This window comes from Callorhinus ursinus, unplaced genomic scaffold (genome assembly GCF_003265705.2).
Source record: "Callorhinus ursinus isolate GAN/ISIS: 27379988/994484 unplaced genomic scaffold, GSC_fseal_2.0 scaffold23, whole genome shotgun sequence".
Lineage (NCBI taxonomy): Eukaryota > Metazoa > Chordata > Mammalia > Carnivora > Otariidae > Callorhinus > Callorhinus ursinus.
Genome location: NW_027397085.1, coordinates 9,919,441 through 9,944,268, shown reverse-complemented (window position 1 = coordinate 9,944,268; position 24,828 = coordinate 9,919,441). Strand labels below are relative to the sequence as shown.

Below are 24,828 nucleotides of genomic sequence, written 5' to 3'. Positions count from 1 at the left end.
GTTTGCTTGAATTATTTTTTAACCATGTGTGATGTATTCCTGTTTCCATTAAAAACATACCACATTTATTTTGAAGGAGAATGAAATGAAACTTTGTAGTCCAGACAGCATGGTGGATCAGATGTGGATGGAGTATCAGGGGCGGGATGGCAGGGGGGATTTTTGAGGAGGGTGGTTTTGATGCAAAGGAGCGTGCTGTCCTGGTGACTAAGCAGTAGCTGTAATATCAGATTGGAAGAAGAATTAGAAATAGCAGTGAAAGTTCACTTGACATGAATCATTGTCAAGTTTAAATGTGCAGTGTTGCACCTGTAACTCCCTTGCAATGTATGCATCACTCTAATTCCAAGATTGTCTCAGCCTGCAAGAGAAGTCCGCCTCACTTTCTCCTACGACTAGACTCAACCCCAGGTGGTGAAAACCTATGATGTGATTGTTATCACCAGTACAGACAGAAGATTGGCTCGGTCACCTGGTCCTCACATACATCGGCGGACATTACTGTGCTAGTGTGGTGAGGGGTCCAGGGCAAATGAGACCCAAGCCTGCCACACCGAGGAGCCCACTGTCTTGGAGACAACACATAAGCAACCGTGAACTCTAATGGAGGCTCTAGTGTGCTAAGTCCTGCCAGAGGAATAGATACAGGATTATAAAGTTTCAGAGAAGAGGAGGGTTGCATTAGTCAGGAGGCATTTGGGACCTTTAAAAAAGTGCTTTGCTTGCCGTTTAGGATTTTGATAGAGGAAAGGGCGGACAATGAGTGGCTTAAGCAAAGAGAGTGACGTGTGTTTGGGAAACAGATGAGGCAGTTTGGTTGAAATGCTTGGCATTTGAAATGGATGGGAGGCAGATAGGCTGACAAGAGTGGGGGGGGGTCAGCTGGCAGAGGGTCTTGAGTTCCAGTTTGGTCAGTAGCGGGGAGCCATTTAGTTGTGAGCCGAGGAGTGGCAGGACTTGACGCCTTCCGGAGCCTGAATCTGGCACCACAGTGGAAGTAAGCAGTGAAGGAGCTGGGCCTGGGAGACGGGGTTTCAGGCTCTGGGATTAGTCATCCAGCTGAGAGCTAATGAGAGTCCAGGAGAAAGAAAGGAGAAGAAGAAATATTCATGATACATTTTGCAAAGGGCACAGAGGAGAAGAGATGGCTGGTTGGCTGTCAGCAGAGAGGAAGCAGTTGGTGAAGCTGTGAGGCTGGTCGGCTGGTGGATTTGGTGGCAGTGGCGCTGAGGAAGAGGTGGAGTCAGCACAGGGTGTTTTGGGGGGTTCTTGAATCCAATACATAGGAGTTTGAGAATGGGGTTAATGAGAGAAACTGAAGATTTTTAGTGGGGGGAGCTCTGTAGTGGGAATAGTTGAAGCCCAGAGGCTAGATGATCGCTGCAATTAGAGGTTTTTGAAAAAGCAAAAAAGAAAATGATCAAGCAAGATGAACCTCAGAGGAGACAAGACAAGAACCCTGAGGAGAGGGTGGAGGCACAGAGTCTTAGCTACGGCAGTTTACCACGGGGGTTTGTGATAGAACGTGCCCACCCTCCCAGAGAGAGAGTTCAGGAAAGGGAGTGAGAAAGGCCTTCTTTTATGGCAGCTGAGGGGTCGCTGATGACTTCTAAGAAAACTGGTTTTGGAAAGTTGGGTGAAGGAAGCCAAAGGTTTCAGAGAATAGTTTGCAAATTTCAGGGCCGTAGGCGGGATGCAACCCAAAGAGGTATTTTACTTGTTCCTCATGATTTAAAAAGTCAAATAAATTGCTACTATTTCACCATTATTAGCGTTCACATGAAAATTCAAAATTCCAAACCTAAGCGATGTGGCGACCCAGGGCCCTCCTTCCTCTCAGGCTGGATATTTGCTGGAGCCCCTGTATCAGGGCTATGGTGGGAAGTGGGGGGCTGCCCGTATCAGGTTGCTTCAGATGCACTCAGCCTCATGCTCCCATACTTGCTGCTTGGTTGCATTTTTGCTTAAAGCATGTGGAAGTGGTAAGGAAATCTAGACTGTTCCTTTGAAAGTTTGTCGATGCCGTGCAGAACAGAAAGAGGCTGCTAAGGCACAGTGCTCTGGAGGAAAAAATGGGTGTGTTAGGGTTATGGAGACTCAAGCCCTGGTGGGTGATGCTCAGAAGGGAGTACTTAAGTACAGAATGGTAGACCAAAGAGGCAAGGGATTGATAAAACCAAAATTATGTGTGGGAGCTGAGGAAGAAACAGTTTGGAAAGGAAAGAGACTTTTCTGCTTTCGAAATAGGAGAAGCAAGACACAGAAATAGCAAGCAATGAGCGGGGCAATTTGCAAGGAGAGGAGGGAGAAGCAGAATTGATGTTTGGTGTGGTTGTGCTCATAAAATGGGGCTGAGTTCAGGGCAGGACCCAGGACACGTGGGGAGGATTCTGGGAGCAGGGCCATAATTTGACAACCTTCAAGTGGCTATTTTTTTTAAAGATTTTTTTTTTTAATTTTTGGTGGCGCCCGGGTGGCTCAGTTTGTTAAGCATCTGCCTTTGGCTCAGGTCATGATCTCGGGGTCCTGGGATTGAGACCCACATTGGGCTCTCTGCTCGGCGGGGAGCCTGCTTCTCCCTCTCCCTCTGCCCCTTCTCCCCCCGCTCATGCTCTCTCAAATAAATGAAATCTTTAAAAAAAAAGTTTTTTATTTTTAATTTTTAGGTAATTTCTACATCCAGCCTGGGGCTTGCACTCACAACCCTGAGATCAAGAGTCCCATGCTGTACCAACTGAGCCAGCCAGGTGCCCCTCAAGTGGATATTTTTCAAGTATTTGTTTAATAGTCATTTTGTCATAGCAGGGAGAAGCTGGTTTTCTCTTTTAAAAAATTGCAGAACTATGTTTATATTTAAAAATTAGTTTATTGCATACCCTGATATAGTATAACATTTAGACTTAGTTGAAATTGCCTTTCACTTCACATATATTTTTGTAGTGGTAGTAGTAGTCTAGGTACTCTCATTTACTAAGTGTAGGAAAAACTACCTCAAATTACTACATGAATAGTAGTAAATTTTTTTCAAAATGTATTTAAAAGTTTTTTCCTGACTTCCATGATAACAAAACATTTCTCATTTTCCTATAGTTCCTACTCTCTCTCACTTTTTTTTTGAGATTTTTTTTTTTCCCTGAACCAGACAACTTCGTAGAATTCTCAGGTGAGCCTTCAAATTGAGATAATAATGTGACTCACTTGTTACTGATAATACTATACCCTGAATCCTATAGTTTCTGCATTTCGTTGGCCCCTTATTGCCCACCGTTGCTATTCTGTCAGCCCATCTCAAGATCGTCCAACTCACTGAGGTGCATTGTATGGAAAAAGTGGTACTATGTGGGATGATCTTAAATATACACGTTGGTGGGAGCCGGGAGTGGGCTTACATTTGGCCAGTGTGTGAAGAATTTTATATGGAAAACCAGCACACTGGCCTATTTATTCCTATGTTGCATTTATGCGTCCATTTAATAAATTGATGCTTGTAGGTGCTTGGATGGCCCACTCACTCCTTTGTACACATTTGAGTAGGGTTTAGGTTGCAACATGGAATCCATTTGCTGTTGGCATATAGAGGATGAAGAAGTAGGTCTTTTCAAGGCAAACAAAAGGACCAGTAAGCTTCAGAGAGGGACTTGCTGGTTTGTGGCAGAAGGACATAAGGACAAACCAGAATGATTTGTCCAGAGGCCAACAGGGTGAGCATCACAATGGTGGATTTTGCAGGGTCATGCTGGAGCCAGAGTGGAGTGTGGACTGATGGTGGTGGCTTGGGGTGGGAGGGGGAGGAGAAGAAATAGAGGAAGCTCTACTTAGATTTCAGACTTCTAGACATTTTGTGAAATAATCATTTTGGTGAAATATTTTTAAAGCTATTTTAAAAATACAGCCCTATAAAAATGATAATTTAAAAATGCTTCTCTATGAATTACTTGGAGGGCTATCACTATAAGCTTCATGTAACTGGGCACACTTCCTGTTTCTAAATTTTCCCTGGTCTGATATGAACGTTCACATTGTTTGTGGCAGCCTTCCACAGAATAGATTTGTCACGTGAGAGGGCATGACACATCACTTAACTTTCATTTCACTTTTTCTATCATAACTGAGTAGCATTGGTCACTCATACGTGCTGGGAGGAGTGATCTATGTGGATATTGTTAAGTCTCAAAATCATTTGGTCTGCATTCACAGAAGGAAGGATCAACATTAGCATCATTATGATCTTGGACATCCCTCAGCCTCCCTGAGTCTTGGTTCCCTTATTTTAAGTGGTCACAGGGTGAGAGTGGGGTGGGGTGGGCCAGATGATCTCTAAAATATTTCCCTTTTTAAATGTCAGAGGACATGACCTTAAGCTAGAATGGTATTCAGGACTGAGTTTGAATGTGTTAAAAGATAAACTGAGGCATATTAAAATGTTTACTTGAGTAAATAGAGGTTCTAATTGGGCAGAGACACGCTAGAGAAGTTGGGAGCCAGAGGAGAGACGTTCAAAGAGAAGACGGGGGAAGCAAGCAAAGGAATGATTCAGTTTGGCTGAAGCATAAGTGGTTGTCTTGCTTGGGAAGCCCAGTTGGCTGTTTGTGATTGCTTGTCCTTAGGTTTCAGTTTCTTAACCTTGAGGCATTTACAGGCTTAGGTTTTGGTTTTTTCACTAGGCTACCAAGGCATTAAAGCCACCTCAGTCTAATGGCTTCCTTGTTTAATTTAACATATGTGACCAGAATCAGAAGGCAGCTGTATAAAGTTCTTGGGTCAGAGTTCGTGTTTGTTTGGTTTGTGTTAGGAGAGCTAGGCCATTTGTAGCACTGCCTCAAAAAACTCCCCTGAATTCTAAGAAGATAATTATTGTCAGTTACGTGTTTAAAACTCCTTATAGCTAGAATATATATTTGTAGGCTGAATACAGTAGAACTGTTCAGAGAACACAGGGAGGCCTTGTATTATCAGGCATACGATATATTTATTCTTATTTTGCAGGATTTAGGACATGGTGTTAGTACTTTAAATGATTCCGGAGCTGATGGTTTACACTCTGCTGTTTTCCTGTGTGTTGTAGGATGCTGCTGCTGTCCAGGATCTGGCATCCAGGACCCAGGAATGGGGTATCTTTCCTGAAATGATCCTGTTCTTCAGCCCCTGCAGGAAGTGAAACTTTTGCAGAGAAATTCTTAAGGAATGTTGTGGGTCCCAGCTGTTGCAGTTTTACCTCTTTTCCTGGTCTTTAAGTCAGTCTCTGAGCACCGTCTTTCTGCTGTTGACCATGTTGTGCCATGGGCCATCATGGAGGTGCTCTGGGAGAAGGAGAACCTCGCTGGCTCCACCTGGATGCCCCTTTCCAGTGGCCGGAATCCCACCTCTCAAGACAGCATGTTAATCTCCTCCACAGAAAGGGTGTCATCTGTTGCTATTATATCAGGTACATAAATTATGAATTTCTTCATTGGATGTCTATAATTTTAACTTGGTAGCCCAGCTTTCTTTCTCTCTGGTTCCTCTGGGGACTTCTGCTTTGGGACATGGCTGCACTTACCAAGGGTCATAAGATGAAGCTAGTGAACTCTGGTTTCCTGATACTTAGCTACCAAGTCCCCCAAAACTTATTCCTTGTGGGTATATCAAAACGTTTTCCCATAATATTCCAATATTATCCTTTTTTTTCTTGGTTGATCTTGCTATGGCTACAAAAAGATTTTTTTTTTCTTCTCGAATGGTCTGTTTTCTAGCTCAGTGTCTGCTCCTGTATTGGCTGGACAGTTGGCTAGTTTTAGTTTCTTAGGGATCTGCTTCACACTGGTGCCAGGGGATTCCAATAGCAAATGATAACTAAGAGGTAATAATAGGGCATTTATTACACATCCCTGTGGACAAGGTATTGTGTCATGCACTTTACACAGATCATAATCTTTCATGCTAGATAGGTATTTTTCAGGGATTTTGCTGTGAAGACGTAGAAGTTCAGAAAGGTTACGTGCCTTGCCTAGGGCCACACAAGTACCAGTGGCTGACCAGGAATTTGGAGGCAGCTGATTACCAAGCCTGTGAGCTTTCCACACTACCATGCGGTCTCTTCACAGGGACTCGAGGGTTTCTGTTTGAGTTGATTGATTTGATTTCCCTTGTCTCCAGCTTTTTTCTGTCCTTCCAGTCTCACTCATTTGCTCCTCATGTCCTCTTCATTTTCTGTCAGAACATAATCCTCCTAATTTAAACCTCCATCAAACACAAATTCCTCTTCAAAGCTAATACTCAGTAAACCATACCCAACTTTGATGAACCTGTTTCATTGCAGGTGTTCTGGTTATCACAAGTCTCTGGGGGAGGCCTGAGAGCACAATTTCATCCTTAAAGATAGTACAGTTATTAATAAACACTTTTAAAAAATGTTAATTCCAATACAGTTAACATACAGTGTTATATTAGTTTCAGATGTACAACCTAGTGGTTCAGCAATTCTGTATGTTACTCAGTGCTCACCAGGGTAAGTGTAGTCTTAATCTTCTTCCCCTGTTTCCCCCATGCCCCTGCCGGTTTTTCTCTATAGTTAAGAGTCTGGTTTTTGGTTTGTCTCTCTCTTTTTTTATTTTGTTCCTCAAATTCCACATTTGAGTGAAATCATACGGTATTTGTCTTTTCTGACTGACTTATTTCACTTAGTGTTATACCCTCTAGATCTATTCATGTTGTTGCCAATCATAAGATTTCATTTTTTTTTTATGGCTGAGTACTATTCCATTGTGTATATATACCACTTCTTCTTTATCCATTCATCTCTCAATGAATTAGTGTTTTTTAATTCTTTGGATGAATATCTAGTAGTGGAATTACTGGGTCATATGATAATTCAATTTTTCACTTTTTGGGGAATCTCCATACTGTTTTCCGTAGTGGCTGCACCATTTTGCATTTCCACCAACGGTGCAATAGGTTTTGTTTTTTTCTCTTCATCTTCACCAACACTTGTTTCTTGTGTTTTTGAAAACACTAACTTTTAAAAACAGGAGTTAAATGGGTTTTTAATGATTTCTATCTAATTCTCAAAATGTACAAGGCAGCTTAAAATAACATATGTAACACTGTGCTAGATCTTTTATGTACATTAATATTTTTCCTATTAAAAAACTTATGAGATAAAATCCTTCAACTAATAAGGATTATTATTCTTTTCCAAGTTCACCTAATGAGAAAGGGGCACGTTCAAATTAAAGCCTCCTTTCTCTGATACCCAGGCTCTTTCTACCACACCTACCTGCCTCTTTACTGCGTTGTTTATAATATTAATTACCACATGCCCCTGTTATATTAGTGTTTGGAGATTAGCCTTAGAATTTGCTCTGCATTTCCTGGTAGAAGAAGAAACACAGGTAAATAGATAGATGGGCAGACTTAGGGAGGTTGGCACAGATTGAGAGGAGAAAAGCTTTTGTTAATAAAATATACATATTCTTAAACATTTAAACAAAATTTTTAAATGGTAAATTTGACGAGGGGTTTTTCACTAAAAGTCAAATTGTAATTCAATGAAAAATATTTGACGTCACTATAATTGAATTCCAAAATGTTAAATGTTAAATGTTTTGAAAGTGGATTATTTCAAGCGCTGAATCCAATCCCCCCTGCCTCTGCCCCCTTGATGGATAGGTCTTACATGCCATTCTGAGGGTGATCTCACTCACTGCAGTAAAACCTAGTGAGCAAAAGGCCCCTTCTTTGTGTACGCAATACAATAATCCCAGATCTCTTTTCCATTTTTCATGTCGGTGTATTTTTTGTCTCCACCTCTGTATTATAAACTCCTTGGGAGTGAAGACTCCCCTCTTCTTGTGCTCTCCTGTCTTTTCAGCACACTGATCAGGGGTAGGCCCACTGTAGGCTCACTCGGTAGTGGCAGACAATCAGACGTGCTTTGAGGCCACGAAAGGAGACATTCATGAGTAAACAGGGGAAGGAGAAGACAGCATGGGTGCCTGGCGGCAGAGACTGGTTGTGTAAGAGCGTAACGGGCTCTGTAGCCTCACTGTCTGCTCGCAGGACCTCTTGTTTGTACTTTGGTAACCTCAGCTGTGGAGATCCCAGCACTTAATGTCCTTACCCCTCCCACCACCACAAATGGGGACACAGGTGCGGTCACAAGGCATCAGTGATCTGCCATATCAGGTTGGGGTGGATGTGCAAGTAGATATTTGTTTTTAAACAACCAGACAGGCTGTCTCCCGAGATCTGACCAAAACTGGAACTTGGAGGAGATTCAGCTGGCTTTGGTTCAAACCAGACAAAGTAAAACAATGCTAGCAGCCAGGGGAAGGAGTCTCAAGACCCTGCCGGAAATGCTTACTCACCATTAGCCTGAAGTCTGTAAAGTCTAAGTATGAGTATGCGAGCAGCCTTTGAGTCCTTGTGTACTCCCACTGCATGGAACCATGGATACCCATTCTTCTATGGGGTAGGCTAATGGTTGCAAATTTATAAATGATAACATCAAGTGATACTGTAGCCATGTGAGTATGTTGTAGATAGAAATGACAGAAAGTGTATTTGCCATATAGAAGATTCTTAGGTTGTGGAAAATTAGTCTCAACTCCTTAGAGAAATCCTAACACTGCCATTCATTGAGTATTAACCATGACCAGAATGTTAGGCACATATAATTGTGTGGACTCAGGCGGGTGAAGAAGGTAATGACTCTAAGAGGGAAATAAAATGGAGTGGAGAACTGGTGAGGATGTGGTCCATATTTGTTAATACTTTGGAAGTAGGTGGTCTGCTAAGTCTAGTGACTGCCCACCATGGGACTTTTGGACTTGATGCCTCATCCCATGTGCTTTATACCGTCCTTTTGGGTCAGGGCATAAGAGCTTGAAGCCTAGCTGCCATGCTGATTTCACAGCTCTGTCTCCGTCTCTCGCTCTCTTTCACACACACACACACACACACACACACACACACACACTCACACTTTTATGAGGGAGGGCAAGATGGAACATAGAATGTGGTTTAACTTTCAGAACTTTAAATGAGAGCCTCTTTGTTAGTGAAAAGCAAACAAAACAAACTGGCCACAGGGTCAGCATGCTCTGGAATGCAGAATTGTTTGTCGCCAGTCAAACAGCCGCCTGATGCTGGGTTTACATGATGTTTCAGTAAACCGAAACAATGAGGACATTTACCATTAACTCTAGGCCTGAGCCATAAAATCAGAATAGGGAAGATCAGGGTCACTGACTCTGATCCTTAAGACCCTAAACACAGCTCTGCCCAGGGCAAAATAGCTCCTTAGACCAAGTCGTACAAATTTATTAAGTGCCTGGTATTTTGCCAGAGACTCTCTGGATAGGAGGATGCAAAGGCCCAAGCCCCTTCATAGGGCATGTGTTGCAGGCCTGCAGTGAGACCTGGCTGGCAGGCAGAGACACTAGAAATGGGAGGGTGCCACTGTTAAAGTGATTTTCTTTTTAGGCAGAATGCCCCGTGTGAGTATAAATAGAAGAGAGTGTTCAAGTTCACCTACAGAGTCAGAAAAGGTTCTCAAAGGAGGTAGCATTTGAGTTGCGACTTCAAGGAAGAGTAGTTTGCCAGGACAAAGACGGGAGGTGATGGGTGGGCATGCTGGGCACAAAGATAAGTAAGTACATGGTGGGAGGAGCATGGATGTTCCAGAAACTACTAAAAAGTAACTTAATGGTGTCAAATGTGAGGTGGGGCGTGGCAGGAGATGGGGGTGGGGGAGGTGGTAGTGGGAAGGACTAAGAAGGGTCTTGTGTGCATATCAGGCTAGGTGCTTACATTTAATCCTGGACAAGGAAGAATGCCAGTGAAGTATTTTGAGCTGAATAATGATTTGGCCATGTGTGTGTCTTAGATCATTGCAGTGGCCTCAAGGAAAACAAGTGGGACGGTGGGTGACTGGAACCGGTGAAGTGGTCCTTTGGGGGTGGGTACGGGCAAGTTTGCTATGGGTGCTCTGACTGGAACACGTTGAGGAGTTGTTAGGCCCAGGTACATTTTCAGAGACCTGCAGAGGCAGCCATGGGATTCATGTGGGGAACAGTGGGACAACAGGGGTGAGATGTAGGGTCAGTCCTACCTCCAAGCAAATGCTGGGGCTCAAGAATTGATGTGCGCTGCCCCAGGGCCTCACCTGACTTCTGAGAGCCATTCTGAATGCTGGGCAGTGGGTTCGCCACTGCGCTGGGGCATCGGGGGCTGGAGAGCCAGCCTGGGCCAGCTTTGAGCAGGTCCTCCTGCTCTGCCAGTGCCTGGAGCACAGCAGGGGGTCTTAATAAATACTTGTTGACTGAGTAGAGTCCAGTCCTCATATAGGAGCAGGGATGCAGCAATGATCATATCACACAAAGACCCTGTCTTGGAGGAGGGTATGTTCCAGGCGCTGGGATAAACGATCAGCAAAAGAAACACAATGCCTAGAAAGTTAGATGGTGAAATACGCTGCGAAGAAACAATAAGGTGGGGAAGGCCGTTTATAGTTGTAATTAAGATGTTCAGGATAGGTTTTATTGAGCAGAGACCTGCAGGAGGTTGGAAGGCACCCGTCGGGATATGGGGGAGAAAAGCATTCCAAGAAGGGAAGAATCAGGAGCAGGTGTTGAGCTGGGCGTGTTGTTAGCGTGTTGGGAGCAGCACAGAGGCCAGCGCCGCCAAGTGACTAAGGGTGGTGAAGTGCGGTGGGGGGATGGAGCTGGGACTTTTGTCCTCCAGTCTAAGTGTGATGGCAAGTTCAGTTTGCTGTCCCTGCTAGACAGAGGCTAGACACATGCAAAAGCCATTGTCATTGAAATAAGAGGGAGGATTGCTCTGTATTAAAAGAGCCTAAAGAGCTATAGCAATCAAACACAGTGCTTTAATTCTTAGGATGAGAATGGAGATTGGAATGTGGGCTAATATTAAATATTATGGAATTACTCTTAATTTGCCTAGGTGTTATTATTCTGTCAATAATAGGAGAATATATAGGAGAACGTCAATCTGAGAAGAGGCATGCTGAAATATTTAGGGGTGAATTATCATGATATCAGGAACTCACTTTCAAATGATTCAAAACACACACAAATGCACACAGCCACACACACAGATCGAGTGGATACATACATACATAGAAATGCCAAAATAGAAACAGGTGTTGTATCTGTGTGGTGGATATATAGATACTGGTTGTACTAGTCTGTCAACTTTCATTTTAGAGAATTTTCATATTGAAAAGTTGGGGAAAACCTTTTCTGCTGTTGTCCATTTTTCTTGGCTCTGCTTTTGGTTGCAGTTACTTATTCTCATGAGATTCTGCCTAGCCCCAAAGGCAATTTATTTACTTTGGATCAGAAATGTTTACCTCTGGAGACTTACGGGAGACACAGAGCATAGGGGTTTGGATGGGACGTCATGTGGGTGGTGTTCCAAACCTTATTTGGCTGGCGAGCCCAAAAAGAACAGGACTGTGAGTGGAAGGATGGTGCGTGCCTCACAATTTTAAAAGATGCTTCTAGGCAAGGGGAGGGCAAAGAAGAAATGCAGCCTTGGAGAGGCTAATTCCTCTCTGGAGTGCATGCTTTTCTCTGATGTCTGAGGTTCTGAATTATTCCACCGTTTACCAGCTCTTTGGCTTGACGAAAGGGTGAAGTGATTTAGAAACTCAGCGGTCATCTAGAAAGTCCGTTTCCAGGCAGGCACTTACCAGGCTCTGTCAGGGGATTGGTCTCTGGCATATTAAATCCCAAATTTAATCCAGGGGCCAATATGTCTGTGAATATTAGAGAAGCTCAACTGCCCTTTGCACGGGTCACATGAATTCCATATGGTATTTTCCACGTGAAAGCAAGAAGTAGTGCATCCAGAAAACTGGGAATAGCACCTTGGATCTTCTGATAAAATTTCAACATATGCTTAGGAGTGTGAACATTTATACACACACCCCCTCTGTCAGCCACACAAGACAAAAATAAAAAATAGCTCTGGAAAAATAACTTAGATCTCAGAGAAAAGAAGAACGTAGGTGGTAATATATAAAGGACTTCCTAAAAATGAAGTTGTTCGCAGCCTTGTATTTGGTTTAAACAAGTCTTTTGTTTGCTGGAGGAATAACAATAAAAGATAAAAGTCATTTCAAGCTGGGGGGGGAGTAGAAAAATGGTTGCAAATTGTAGTTTTGTCTGTTCTCAGTACTGTAGTAATAATAATAATAATACTGGCAACTGTAATGACAGCTGAGGTTTATTGTTACTGTTTATGTAACATTTATATTTACTGTTTACTGTTTACGTTTAACTCAAGACAACGCTATGAGATAACTACACTGTTATCCTAATTTTTAGAAAGCTGAGGTCCAGAGAAATTAAATAACTTGTGTGAGGTCACATGATTAGTTATTACTCAAGTGATCTTTCGAAGTAAGCTAAATAAAACTCTATCCTGTTTTTCTAGAGTCCCATTTTTATGTTCTCTTCTTGGCAAGGCTTGTCTGATCCCTCTGAAGACCAACCAATTGTTGGTCTCACACATTCCTAGCAAGCCAGGTCTTAAAGCAGCCTCTTGAGAGGAGTGGCTCCCAATTTGTGACTGGACCTCGGGCACGAGTGATTTACTGTTATTGCTAGCAGTAGTTTGCTGAGTGCCATGCCTTCCACTATATGCTTTATGTGTTATATTTCAATATTTAAAAAAATAATTTTACGATTCATTGTTAAAAAAAAGTGATGTACAGCAGGACTAGGTTAGACCTATATATTTGGAATAAAAGTTTCATAAAACACTTACTTTTACCATATGTGATCTGCTTTGCTGTTTCCCATTTTATTCTACTTCATTTTTAAACATGCTGATTGTGACATGCTAATGGATTTTATCTCTTAATGATTTACAACCCACTGTGTAGAAAAAAACTTCTTTAGCTCATTTCACTTTTCACAGTAATCTTATGAAGTCATTATAACTCTTAACGCCCATCTTACAGATGAGAAAACTGAGTTCATTTGTTCACGGTTGTAGAAAGAAGCCAAAGTCTATACCTTATCCTTGAGATTATATGTTTTTTCCAAAACAGTTGTCAGTTGTGTTAAGGGGCGCCTGGGTGGCTCAGTCGGTTAAGCATCTGCCTTCAGCTCAGGTCATGATCCCAGGGTCCTGGGTTGGAGCCCTGCATTGGGCTCCCTGCTCAGTGGGGAGCCTGCTTCTCCCTAGGCTTCTGCCCCTCCCCCCTGCTTGTGCTCTCTCTCTTTCTCTTTCTCAAATAAATAAATAAAATCTTTAAAAAATATATTTTTAAAAAACAGATGTCAGTTGTGTTAAAACATAGCTCTCTAAATTCTTGTGTGCTTAATGCATTGTCTGTGGCCTGAAAACACGGTCTTGTACATACGGGTATATGGGTGCTGTTCTAGATCTAATACGTGAAGATGGGGTTGCGATTTATCAAATGCAAATATTTCTAAGTAACTAAAGTTGTGGTAGCTTTTAGTTGGTTACTATACCTGTTTTCAATCATTTGTTTAAAAAATTACAACTTCTATCATATGGAGGTCTGAGGACTTCTTTGAAATTGAAGTTGCTTTTTTCCAGGAAAAGGATTGAAACACAGAGGCCACACCTTCAGAAGTGTGGCTAGCTGACTTCACTGGGGATTCGTGAATTACATCTTCAATTTTATCAGCCTCCAATGTAGCTTTAGTGTATGCATCAATTATTACTAGGCAATTGACCAAAACAATATTAACAGCACATAAGAGTTTGTCACCGGTAGAAATTACTGATACTTCATATCGCCTCACAATGTTGCGGATATTTCAAAATGTAATTCATGCTCCTCACTACATTGAAATTATGCTAGTTATCAGGGTCACCATTAGATCTTGATATTTAATGCACTGATAGAGAAGCACATGTATTAGTCTGTCACACAATTTGTTCTTAATATTTTGGTAATTGCATTTCAATATAATTTTATGCTTTCAAATACATTAGGGAAACTAGAAATAGGAAAGGGTCTATAAGTCTTACCAGACTGCTGGCTTGGGCCATGGCTCCGAAATGAATGAAGGTCTTGACTAAAGGGGGGGGGGGGCTTCAACATAAGCTGATGGTCTCTGGGTACCTCTTTAGAATTGTCGTATTTCTAGCCACTCAGCATCAACGCCACTTATTGTGACAGTTTGGTGAAGGGAGAAACCGGGTACTTGCTCATTCTAGGCAATGTGGAAACTGAGGTACAGCAAGTTCTTTGGTCCTTTTAAGTTTTTTTCTCTTGTCTCTGAGTTTATCCCTTCATGTTCAATTTTCTATCTCTGTCTTCTTTGTTGATATGACTCTGCCTCTTGTATTTGGCACACAGATTCATAGAAGGGAACATTAGAACTACTCTGCTGTTTTGCTGAATTTAAGTTGAGGAAGTCAACTTTGCTTATCAGATGCCCCTTGTTTATGGCGACTGATTTTCTTGTCAACAGGGTGGGAAAAACATATATTTCTGGACTGAGTCCTGGCATTAGTCTTCCTGAATATTCATGTTGCTTTGCAGAAGCTAAGGGCCAGGGAAATGACCAGTGGTTTAAATTATTTCTAGGCCTGTGTTACCTTGTTGTGAGCATTAAATAATAAATAACAGACCTACACTCTCACAAATGTCTCTGCTTTGATGAAGGCTTGCAGTGGTTTTCATTCAGTCTTGTGTTAAATTTAGCCATAATGTCCTGTACATTTACAGAAAAATAAGTTGTGTGTTCTATGACTTGACATGTTTGACGGACCTGAATTATTTGAATCTTGGGATCATCAAGATACACAGAGTTCAGTTCCTTTGAGATGATATAAACTCCCTTCCATGATGTTATTGGCATTACCTTTCTCCTTAAAAACAGACTGAATAACTCCATTCCTTTTTCACAATCTTAACATGTTCCCTCTCTTGTCAGGAGAATGGAGTTCAAGGTGCCTAAGATGGGGCCCGGGGTTTCATGGTCTGGGCCCTGCTGCCTCTTTATGGCTGACCCTTTCCCCACATGTTACCTAGATGTCATCCTTTCTAAAGTCCTTGTATTTTCCTGCACTCATTCTCACTTTAACTACCATGATTCTGTGTAGATGATTCATTCTCTCATTGTGTTCTACTTCCTGAAAAACTACTACTGGTCCTTTGAAATCTCTTAGGCATTATTCTCTTTCTGAAGACTTCCGTTTTAAAAAAAATTTCATTTTAATTCCACTATAGTGTTATATTAGTTTCAGTGTACTAATATATTAGTACTAAACATATTAGTTTAGTGTACAGTATAGTGATTCAACAATTCCATACTTCACCCAGTGCTCATCATAAACACACTCCTTAATCCCCAAGAAGACTTCCCTTGTATTGACATCCATTCATTGCTCCCCATCCAGTAGAGGTTGGAAGAGCTATCTGTATTTGCATATTAACTGGTGGTATTGATCTGAATGCATTAAAATAACTTATTTTCAGAGTTGTATCCTCCTTTAAAATGGACTTCCCCTTGAACACAAGGTCACTGTCTTCATCTCTTATTTCAGGTGTCTAGCGTGAGGCAGATGCTCTTCTGATTTTGCATAAAGGAATACTGTGATCATGCTAACTTAACTGATGGTGTGTTAAGAGGATGGGGTAGTAAAATTCAAGCATTACATACTATATGGTGACTTCCTGTGCTCTTATGTCCTCTTAGCCTACCTTTTATAATTTTTATTTTTTAATTTTCATTCTCTTATTTAAATTCAGTTAGCCGATATATAGTATACTCATCATTAGCTTCAGATGTCTATAGAGTTCAGTAATTCATCAGTTGCATATAATACCCAGTGCTCATCACATCATGTGCCCTCCTTAATGCCTATCAACCAGTTACTCCATCCCCCCCCATGTCCCCTCCAGCAACCCTCAGTTTATTTCCTATAGTTTAGAGTCTCTCGTGGTTTGTCTCCCTTTCTAATTTCCTCCCATTCAGTTTTCCCTCCCTTTCCCTATGATCTTCATTGTTTTTTATATTCCACATATGAGTGAAACCATATGATAATTGTCTTTCTCTGACTGACTTATTTCGCTCAGCATAATACCCTCCAGTTCCATCCACGTCGATGTAAATGGTAAGTATTCATCCTTTCTGATGGCTGAGTAATATCCCATTTTATATATATACCACATCTTCTTTTTCCATTCATCTATTCAGAGGACATCTAGGCTCTTTCCATAGTTTGGCTATTGTGGACATTGCTGCTATACACATTGGGGTGCAGGTCCCCTTCGAATCACTACATTTGTATCTTTGGGGTAAATACCAAGTAGTGCAATTGCTGGGTCATAGGGTAGCTCTATTTTTAACTTCTTGAATTAAAAATACTGTATTCCAGAGTGGCCGCACCAGCTTGCATTCCCACCAGCAGTGTAAGAGGGTACCCCTTTCTCCACATCCTCGCCAGCATCTGTTGTTTCCTGACTTATTAATTTTATCCATTCTGACTGGTGTGAGGTGGTTTCTCATTGTGGTTTTGATTTGTATTTCCCTGATGCTGAGTGACGTTTAGCAGTTTTTCATGTGTCTGTTGGCCATTTGTGTGTCTTCTTTGGAGAGATGTCTGTTCATGTCTTCCACCCATTTCTTGACTGGATTATTTGTTGTTTGGGTGGGTGTTGAGTTTGATAGGTACTTTATAGATTTTGGTTACTAACTCTTTATCTGGTAAGACATTTGCAAATATCTTCTGTTGGTTGTCCTTTTGTTTTATTGACTGTTTCCTTTGCTGTGCAAAAGCTTTTTATCCTGATGAAGTCCCAATAGTTCATTTTTGCCTTTGTTTCCCTTCCCTTTGAAGATGTGTCTAGCAAGAAGTTGCTGCAGCCGAGGTCACAGAGGTTGCTGCCTGTGTTCTCCTCTAGGATTTTGATGGATTCCTGTCTCACGTTTAGGTCTTTCAACCATTTTGAGTCTGTTTTTGTGTGTGGCGTAAGGAAATGGTCCAGTTTCATTCTTTTGTATGTGGCTGTCCAATTTTCCCAACACCATTTGTGGAAGAGACTGTCTTTTTGCCATTGGACATTCTTTCCTGCTTTGTCGAAGATTAGTTGACCATAAAGTTGAGGGTCCATTTCTGGGCTCTCTATTCTGTTCCATTGATCTGTGTGTCTGTTTTTGTGCCAGTACCATACTGTCTTGATGTTTATAGCTTTGTAATAGAGCTTGAAGTCTGGAATTGTGATGCCACCAGCTTTGGTTTTCTTTTTCAACATTCCTTTGGCTATTCGGGGTCTTTTCTGGTTCCATACACATTTTAGGATTATTTGTTCCAGCTCTGAAAAAAGTTGATGGTATTTTGATAGGGATTGCATTGAATGTATAGATTGTTCTAGGTAGCATAGACATTTTAACAATATTTGTTCTTCCAATCCATGAGCATGGAATATTTTCTATTTGTTTGTGTCTTCCTCATTTTCTTTCATGAGCATTTTATGGTTTTCTGAGTACAGATCCTTTGCCTCTTTGATTAGATTTATTCCTAGGTATCTTATGGTTTGGGGTGCAATTGTAAATGGGTTCAACTCCTTAATTTCTCTTTCTTAGGAATGCAGCTGATTTCTGTGCATTGATTTTATATCCTGCCACTATGCTGAATTCCTGTATGAGTTCTAGCAATTTTGGGGTGGAGTCTTTTGGGTTTTCCACATAGAGTATCATGTCATCTGCAAAGAGAGAGAGTTTGACTTCTTCTTTGCCAATTTGAATGCCTTTTATTTCTTTTTGTTGTCTGATTGATAAAGCTAGGACTTCTAGTACTGTATTGAACAATTATGGTGAGAGTGGGCATCCCTATCCTGTTCCTGATCTTGGGGGAAAAGCTCTCAGTTTTTCCCCATTGAGAATGATATTCGCTTTGGGCTTTTCATATATAGCTTTTATGATATCGAGGTATGTTCCCTCTATCCCTATGCTGTGGAGAGTTTGAATCAAGAAAGGATGCTATACTTTGTCAAATGCTTTTTCTGCATCAATTGAGAGGATCATATGGTTCTTGTCCTTTCTTCTGTTAATGTGATGTACCATGTTGATTGATTTGTGGATGTTGAGTCACCCTTGCAGCCTAGGAATAAATCCCACCTGGTTGTGGTGAATAATCCTTTTAATGTACTGTTGGATCTTACTGGCTAGTATCTTGGTGAGAATTTTGGCACTCATGTTTGTCAGGGTTATTGGTCTGTAATTCTCCTTTTTGGTGGGATCTTTGTCTGGGTTGGGGATCAAGGTAATGCTGGCCTCATAGAACGAGTTTGGAGTTTTCCTTCCATTTCTGTTTTTTGGAACAGCTTCAGAAGAATAGGTATTAGCACTTCTTTAAATGTTTGGTGGAATTCCCCTGGGAAGCTATCCAGCCCTGACTCTTGTTTGTTGGGAGATTTTTGATTGTTGCTTCAATTTCCTTGGTGGTTATGGGTCTGTTCAGGTTTTCTATTTATTCCTGTTTCAATTTTGGTAGTTTATACATCTCTAGGAATGCATCCATTTCTTCCAGATTGCTTAATTTGTTGGCATATAGTTGCTCCCTCCTGGGGGAGAGAGGAGGGTCTCCATGTTTTTGTCCTTTGAAGGGCCCCCACAGGGAGAGCGGTCACCTGATTATGTCGTGGTTTAAGGTTTCTGGCAACACCAAGCTGAAAGCCCACTCCTGGACTTGCTGTTTGCAGTGGCTTCCCTGCTCGGAGGCTTGGGAACTCTCTTGGCTCAGGCATCCCCCGTTCACTCTGTGTCCCCAGGGATCCTGAGACCACAATGTCCCACCTAGGATTCTGCCCTACTTTATCTCCTGAGCCCCTTTGAGGCAGGGATGTCTTTCACTGGAGCAGACTTCTAAAAGTTCCAGGGCTCTATCACTTTCTGGTAGCTGGCTTCCAGTGGCTCCCTCCCCTGCTGTTTATCTTCTGATACACCCATCAGATTCACTTCTCCACACCTCCTACCTTGCAAAAAGTGGTTGCTTCTCTATTTGTAGAATTCCAGCAATTCTTTTCTTATGTCTCGGGTTGAATTCACAGGTGTTCAGAATGATTTGATAGATATCTAGCTGAATTCAAGGGATGAAATGAGGTCCCCTACTCTTCCACCATCTTGCCTTTCTCCCCTTAGCCTACCTTTTCTTTTTTTTTGAGAGAGAGGGAGGGAGTGAGTGAGTGCAGGGTGGGGAGGGGCAGAGGGAGAAGGAGAGAGTCTTAAGCAGACTCCATGCTGAGTGTGAAGCCCAGTGTGGGGCTTGATTTCATGACCCTGAGATCATGATCTGAGCCGAAACCAAGAGTCTGATGCTTAACCAGCTGCACCACCCAGGCATCCCAGCCTACCTTTTGATTCTGGCTGTTGCTATGACAACTATGTGCACTTGTGACTCATCAGCTCCTTGCCTCACCTGCACCACATAAGTCTTGCTTCTTGACCTGGGGCTTCTCCAGTGCTTCCGCTTGCAGAGGCCAGGCCACTCATTCTGCTCTGTGCTCACTCTGGAAGTGGGAGTGAACTAAATCCTATGTGGCAATGGTGGTAATTGCTGGATGAACACTACCAAGTCCCCGTATTCCTCAGGAAGACATTGGGGGCTCATTCCACAAGGCAAATCAAAGCATCCCAGAGGGGTTGAGCCACAATTGCCCATAGCAGTGACTATTTCAATAAGGGATCCTTGGATTGGCTTCCGCTCCCCTCCCTGTTTCATTCTGCCTAGTCCTTTACTCCTGTACCTTGGAATTACTTCCCAAATAAATGATCTTGTCTTAGGCTCTGCTTTTGAAGAAAGCCCAGACTAAGCCAGAGCCCTGATTTAAAACCAGATTACTATGTTATGTTTTTCTTAGCTTGAGAGATGTTTGGAGACTATTTGCAAGTCGCATAAAGTAGCCAGATGGTACAGAATACAAATAAATAGGATGGCATCAACTGAATTTTATATAAATGTGGTATAAAGTATGAAATGTTCTGTGAATTAGGGATTCTTATTCCTTTAGTCAGGGGACAGACTCAGACAGTTGTTCAGTTTTGTAAAAACACTTCTCCGTAATTCTACAGCTGTGCCTTAGGTGGTAACTGATAGTGATGTTTTGATCACAGCTTTACAGATGGTGAGGCCCTAGACACAGCAGCTTTCTCTGAGCAAGTGGTGAGGCCCCGAAAGACACATGCCTTTCCCATAGAAGGTCAGTTTAAGGAGCTTGGATGTGAAACCCTGTTCTTATATCCCTGGACTGGATGGCTGGCCCTGGTGTGTGTGTATATGTGTGCCTGTGTGTGTCTATTTCCCTTTTAAGCCCAAGGTATGGATTCCAACGTAATGATTTTAAATATCACAATCCTTGGATTACAAATAGAAAAATGACATTTTTGGGGAAATGTACAGTAAAATTGGCATCTGAAATCCTGTGCATTACCAAATGCATAAATTACAGAGTTGTTGTATCTTTTGCAGCTTAGCAGAGGCATTCAGGGTTACTCAGAGCTGGAGACCCCTTTGGAGTCCCCTTCTCCTGGTCTCTGTGGTACACCACACTGCCTTCTTTTGAGGATCTTTCTTTTAAAGCGGTGGTTGGCAGACTTTCCCTGTCAAGGCCTAGTAGTGTGTAGTGTAGGCTTTGCTGGCCGGTGGTTGGTGTTGCAGCTGTTCAACTCTGCCATTTTTGTGTGGAAGCAACCATAGAGAATACTAAAATGAATGAGCATGGCTGTGTTCCAATAAGGCTTTATTTATAAACAGCAGCAGACCTGATTTGGCCTGGGGGCTATGATTTGCTGACCCCTGTTTTATACCTTTGGAGTTACAGTGACTTCTACATGTTGGTCACTAAAAGGCTACTGGGTTCTGGAGAGTTAAAACCACCACCCAGCCTGGCGGTGAGCTGGGCTGTTGCATCACAACCCACACATGATTGGGCTTCCTTCCAGGTCTGTGTATGGTCAGACTCTGAGCCAGCAGCCAAGACAGTGAGCCTGGCACCCACAGTGCTCCGGTTTCCAGAAGGAATCACAAATACCCTTCCTGTGCAGATAAAGGAACAATAGTATTGTGGGAGAACTTACTGGAAAGTAATGTGGGGTCACCAGGAAGGAAAAGGAATTCATTTCTCAGTCACAGTCTTCAGTCTGGTTGGGAGTCACTGAGACCTGGAAAGGTCAGCTAGGATGCATGTCTGATTTTGGCAGGCCTCCAGGGCTCTGCACTCACGGAATAATACGTTGAGTTTGGTGATTACAGTGGCCCACTCAGAACTTCCTTTGGCTACTCTAGTCATCTCTCCCTCCTCACAGTCAGGTCCGTGACTCCTCCCAGTATTTCACCCTGGCTTGGCATCTGCCGATGCTAAGATTTCTTTCTGTTAACCAAAATCTCCGGAAGACACAATTTGTCTTCTCTCAGTTTTATCTTCCACAAATTTGACAACTTGACTTTTGAGTCCCCTACCCTATGCTTCCATCCCTGGGATCTGGTCCCAGGTCTGAGGCCCTAGAAGATAAATGTCTTTCCATAGGAGGTCAGTGCAAGGAGCTGGGGTTGAACCCTATTCTGCCACTGGACTGGATGATTGTCCCTGTGTGTGAGTGTTCATATGTGTGTATGTGTGCACATGTGTGCATATATCTGACTTTGACCTTTAAATCAGAAGGTCACCTTCCCCTTGGGCTTCTCTGCTCAGGGAAGCTCCTTCTGCAGCCTGGGTGTCCTTAGTTAGACTCATGAGTGGGTATTCTCTGGCCATCATTCTCAAGTCTTCTCTCTACTCCTTTTCCTCAGGTAGATCCACATCGCGATCTGTTTCAAAGTTGAAAGAGTCAAGGGCTTTCAGAGGCTGGATGAAGTTTGCAATGGACTTGATGATTTAATACTAAAAGTACATGGAGCCCCGCGTCGGGCTCCGTGCTCAGCGGGAGCCTGCTTCTACCTCTCCTCCCCACTCATGCTCTCTTCTCGCGAACTCTCTCTCTCTCAAATAAATAAATAAAATCTTAAAAAAAAAATACATGTATTACCTGTTTTGATGACCATCTGGCCAACTGGGCCACACCTGCTACTGGACATAAAAGCTCTTTAATGAAGGTCTAAATTTTTAGTGCTGAAGTGTTTGAGGGGGGAAAAAAATCATACATTATTATTATTTTCCCCAGGTAGCACTCTGGCCCTTGGGAAAGGGATGCTGGTAGTTATGTGAGAGGAAGCAGCAATGAGGAGGAAGGAAGGCAGGCAGGAATATTTGATTATTTCTTCATAAACAACTGATTCCTTTAGCACCTGGCTTTGGCTCCAGCTGCTGTGAGGAGAATATCAATGGCTTTAATATTCCATTGTTTGTGGCTGGGAAGCATTTGCTTGCTGTTCTAAGCTGCTTGGTTCTCAGACTGGCAACAGGCAGAAAATGTGGTGGATGTAAGAAGAAAACTAGCCAAAATGCTTTAAATCAGGTTTAAAACCCATTTGGGATTCCTCTCTCTCTCTCTCTCTCTTTCCCTCCTTCTTCATAAATCTCTGATTTGTAGCTACATTTCTTGCCCTGAAGAGTGGCATTTTCTTAAGTGTACAGGTTTTGCTGTTCGGCTCACATTATTGCTTTTTTGTTAGTATTTTTAATGGCCAACTTTGTTTTGATGAAATCCTATCTTCTTCAGTAACATCAATGCTGACTAATGATTAATGAATACAAATGAAGAAAACCACGTGCAAAACAGAATGTGGGGGAAGAGACAGTGGGTAGATGAATTTGAAACGGCTTATTGCCACAAGGTGGCGCTGTTAAAACACCTCATTTTAAAGTCCTTAAACCAGATTGCAAATAAAGAAGGAAAACACAAAATTAAAGAGGCTTTCACAAGAAAATACTTTGTATTGCAGGAGTGGAGTGCGCATGTGTGATGGTTATTTGTGTGTGAATGTGTATTAAAGATGTAATCATTCCAGGAAAAGTAAACGTTATGGGGAGCAGTGATAGAATTGTGTTGTGTTTGTTTTTTGAGGGAGGTGTTTAATGATTGATACTCTTGTAATTTAAATATTAAATATTTTTATTGGATTTTAAGTAGGTTTAGTTCCAACCAGGTCCTTACTGGAATCTTCTGAAGCATGACATTGTAGACATCAGAATGATGGGTTAAGTTTACCATTACTTAATCTACTTGTGTTCCACATAGACAGCTTGCACACTAGGGGCATTTATTTGAAAACAGTTAGTGCCCCATTAGGGGAAACTTGAGGCTAGCAGGATCTCAGATGTTCTTGACTGCTGTGGGAACTTGGTGTGTGGAAAGCTGGTAAGTTAATACTCGGAAAGTAACTCCTTACTTGAAAACATACTGTCTTTTATGTGACTCCCTTGATACCACCACCACTGTTATTAAAAGTGTTTGTGCATTCTGTGTGTGTCTAGAGTAGCATTTACTGATGGACAGAGAGATGAAAAGCTGAGTGTTTTCAAGCTTGTGCTTTGAAGGGAGGGTGTTCATGTAATGGCCCAAATGATCTTACTCCTGAAGAAAGGCAGGAGTGGAAAGTTATTAAACAAAAGTGAGTAGAGTCACCCAGAACTTAACATGGACGTTCCCTTATCTCGTCCCCATAGCAACTCTCCGAATCAGATGATGTTAATATTTCCCATTCTCAAGAGGGGTTCTGAGAAGTTAAGTAACCTGTCCACTGTCACGAAGCCACTGTGTGGCAGATCAGGGGTTGAGCTCAGAAATTATTCAAGGGAGGAAATGCAAGGAAATGAAAAGGAAAAGGTCTAGGTTGTCTTGAAATTTGTATTTAGATAAAGCCTGGTAACATAATGTGGATCTCTTTGAAAGAAAAAGAAACCTGCTTCCCCTACAACCAGATGAGGGCTATAGATACAGTAATAAATACACGTGTGTATATACATACGTACATTTTTCTACTTCTCATACAATTTTCATCAACTTCTGTCTAAGCATAACTGTAACATTTCCCACTATCCACAAAGCAGGAGGCCTGGAAAAACTGGACTTTTACCCCGGCTGGGGAAAGCAGTGCAAGTTGATAGGAAAACTGTAGCTGTGATAGCTCCCAGCTCATTAATGCCACAGAGGCATTGACTCAGCTGGAAATACAATTCATGATAGAGAAATCAACTGGTTCCTGCTTAGGGAAAAATTATGTTAATGAGAGTATGTAACTCTAAGGACAGTGATACTCAACATGCTGGCAGAATCTGAGCCTACAGCAATATAAACAATTGTTTTTATTGTTTTGAAGTATCTGAAAGAATATAAATCTATAATTGGACTTTATAATTGAGTTATATTTAGGGTAGAAGGTTTTAGCTTCTATTTTGCGGAGATACCTGTGTGTCCATCTGGGAAGTTGCGTGGAGGGAAATATTTTGCATGGGGTGGGAGTGATGGTGTGTGTGAAGGGAGAGTGTTGGGGGAGGCGGGCTGTGGTCATCTACCTGAGCTTATTCTGGAGCAGGTGGGCTAGTTCTGATACATATGGTACTTCTGTATATCGGGATATTCGATTTTGGTGTCAGGTCCCATAGCACATCGGGAATCTAAGTGGTTTATTCAGGACATTTTATCACACAGTCATACTTAAAATATTCAGGTATTTTGATGATTTTTTTGATGAGTTTTTTTAAAATGAGAAAAGATCCCCTGTATCCTATAGCTATCAGAATTGAATGTGACATAGTATTTGAGAAGAAAAAAATCATTTCAGAGAGGTACATCACAAAGGATTTGAATTCTTAATTTGATATTAAAAAAAAAAACAAAAAACAAAGGAAAGAATCTCATTCTGTGATGACAAATCTTGAACCAGCCAGAGGCTGAT

General features: G+C 42.0%; 1 long non-coding RNA gene across 2 annotated transcripts in view; it reads left to right on the top strand.

Moving 5' to 3' along the window:
- The window catches only part of LOC112839790 (uncharacterized), a 33,412-nt gene extending 11,456 nt beyond the window's left edge, over nt 1-21,956 (top strand). The window contains exons 1-3 of one of the 2 annotated variants that reach the window (XR_012382128.1): nt 4,193-4,285; nt 5,066-5,425; nt 21,781-21,956. This is a non-coding gene — a long non-coding RNA (uncharacterized lncRNA). Of the gene's footprint in view, nt 1-4,192; nt 4,286-5,065; nt 5,426-21,780 lie in introns of those variants that run through there. The other variant, XR_012382129.1, reaches the window with a different exon arrangement.
- The last annotated feature ends 2,872 nt before the right edge of the window (nt 21,957-24,828 follow it).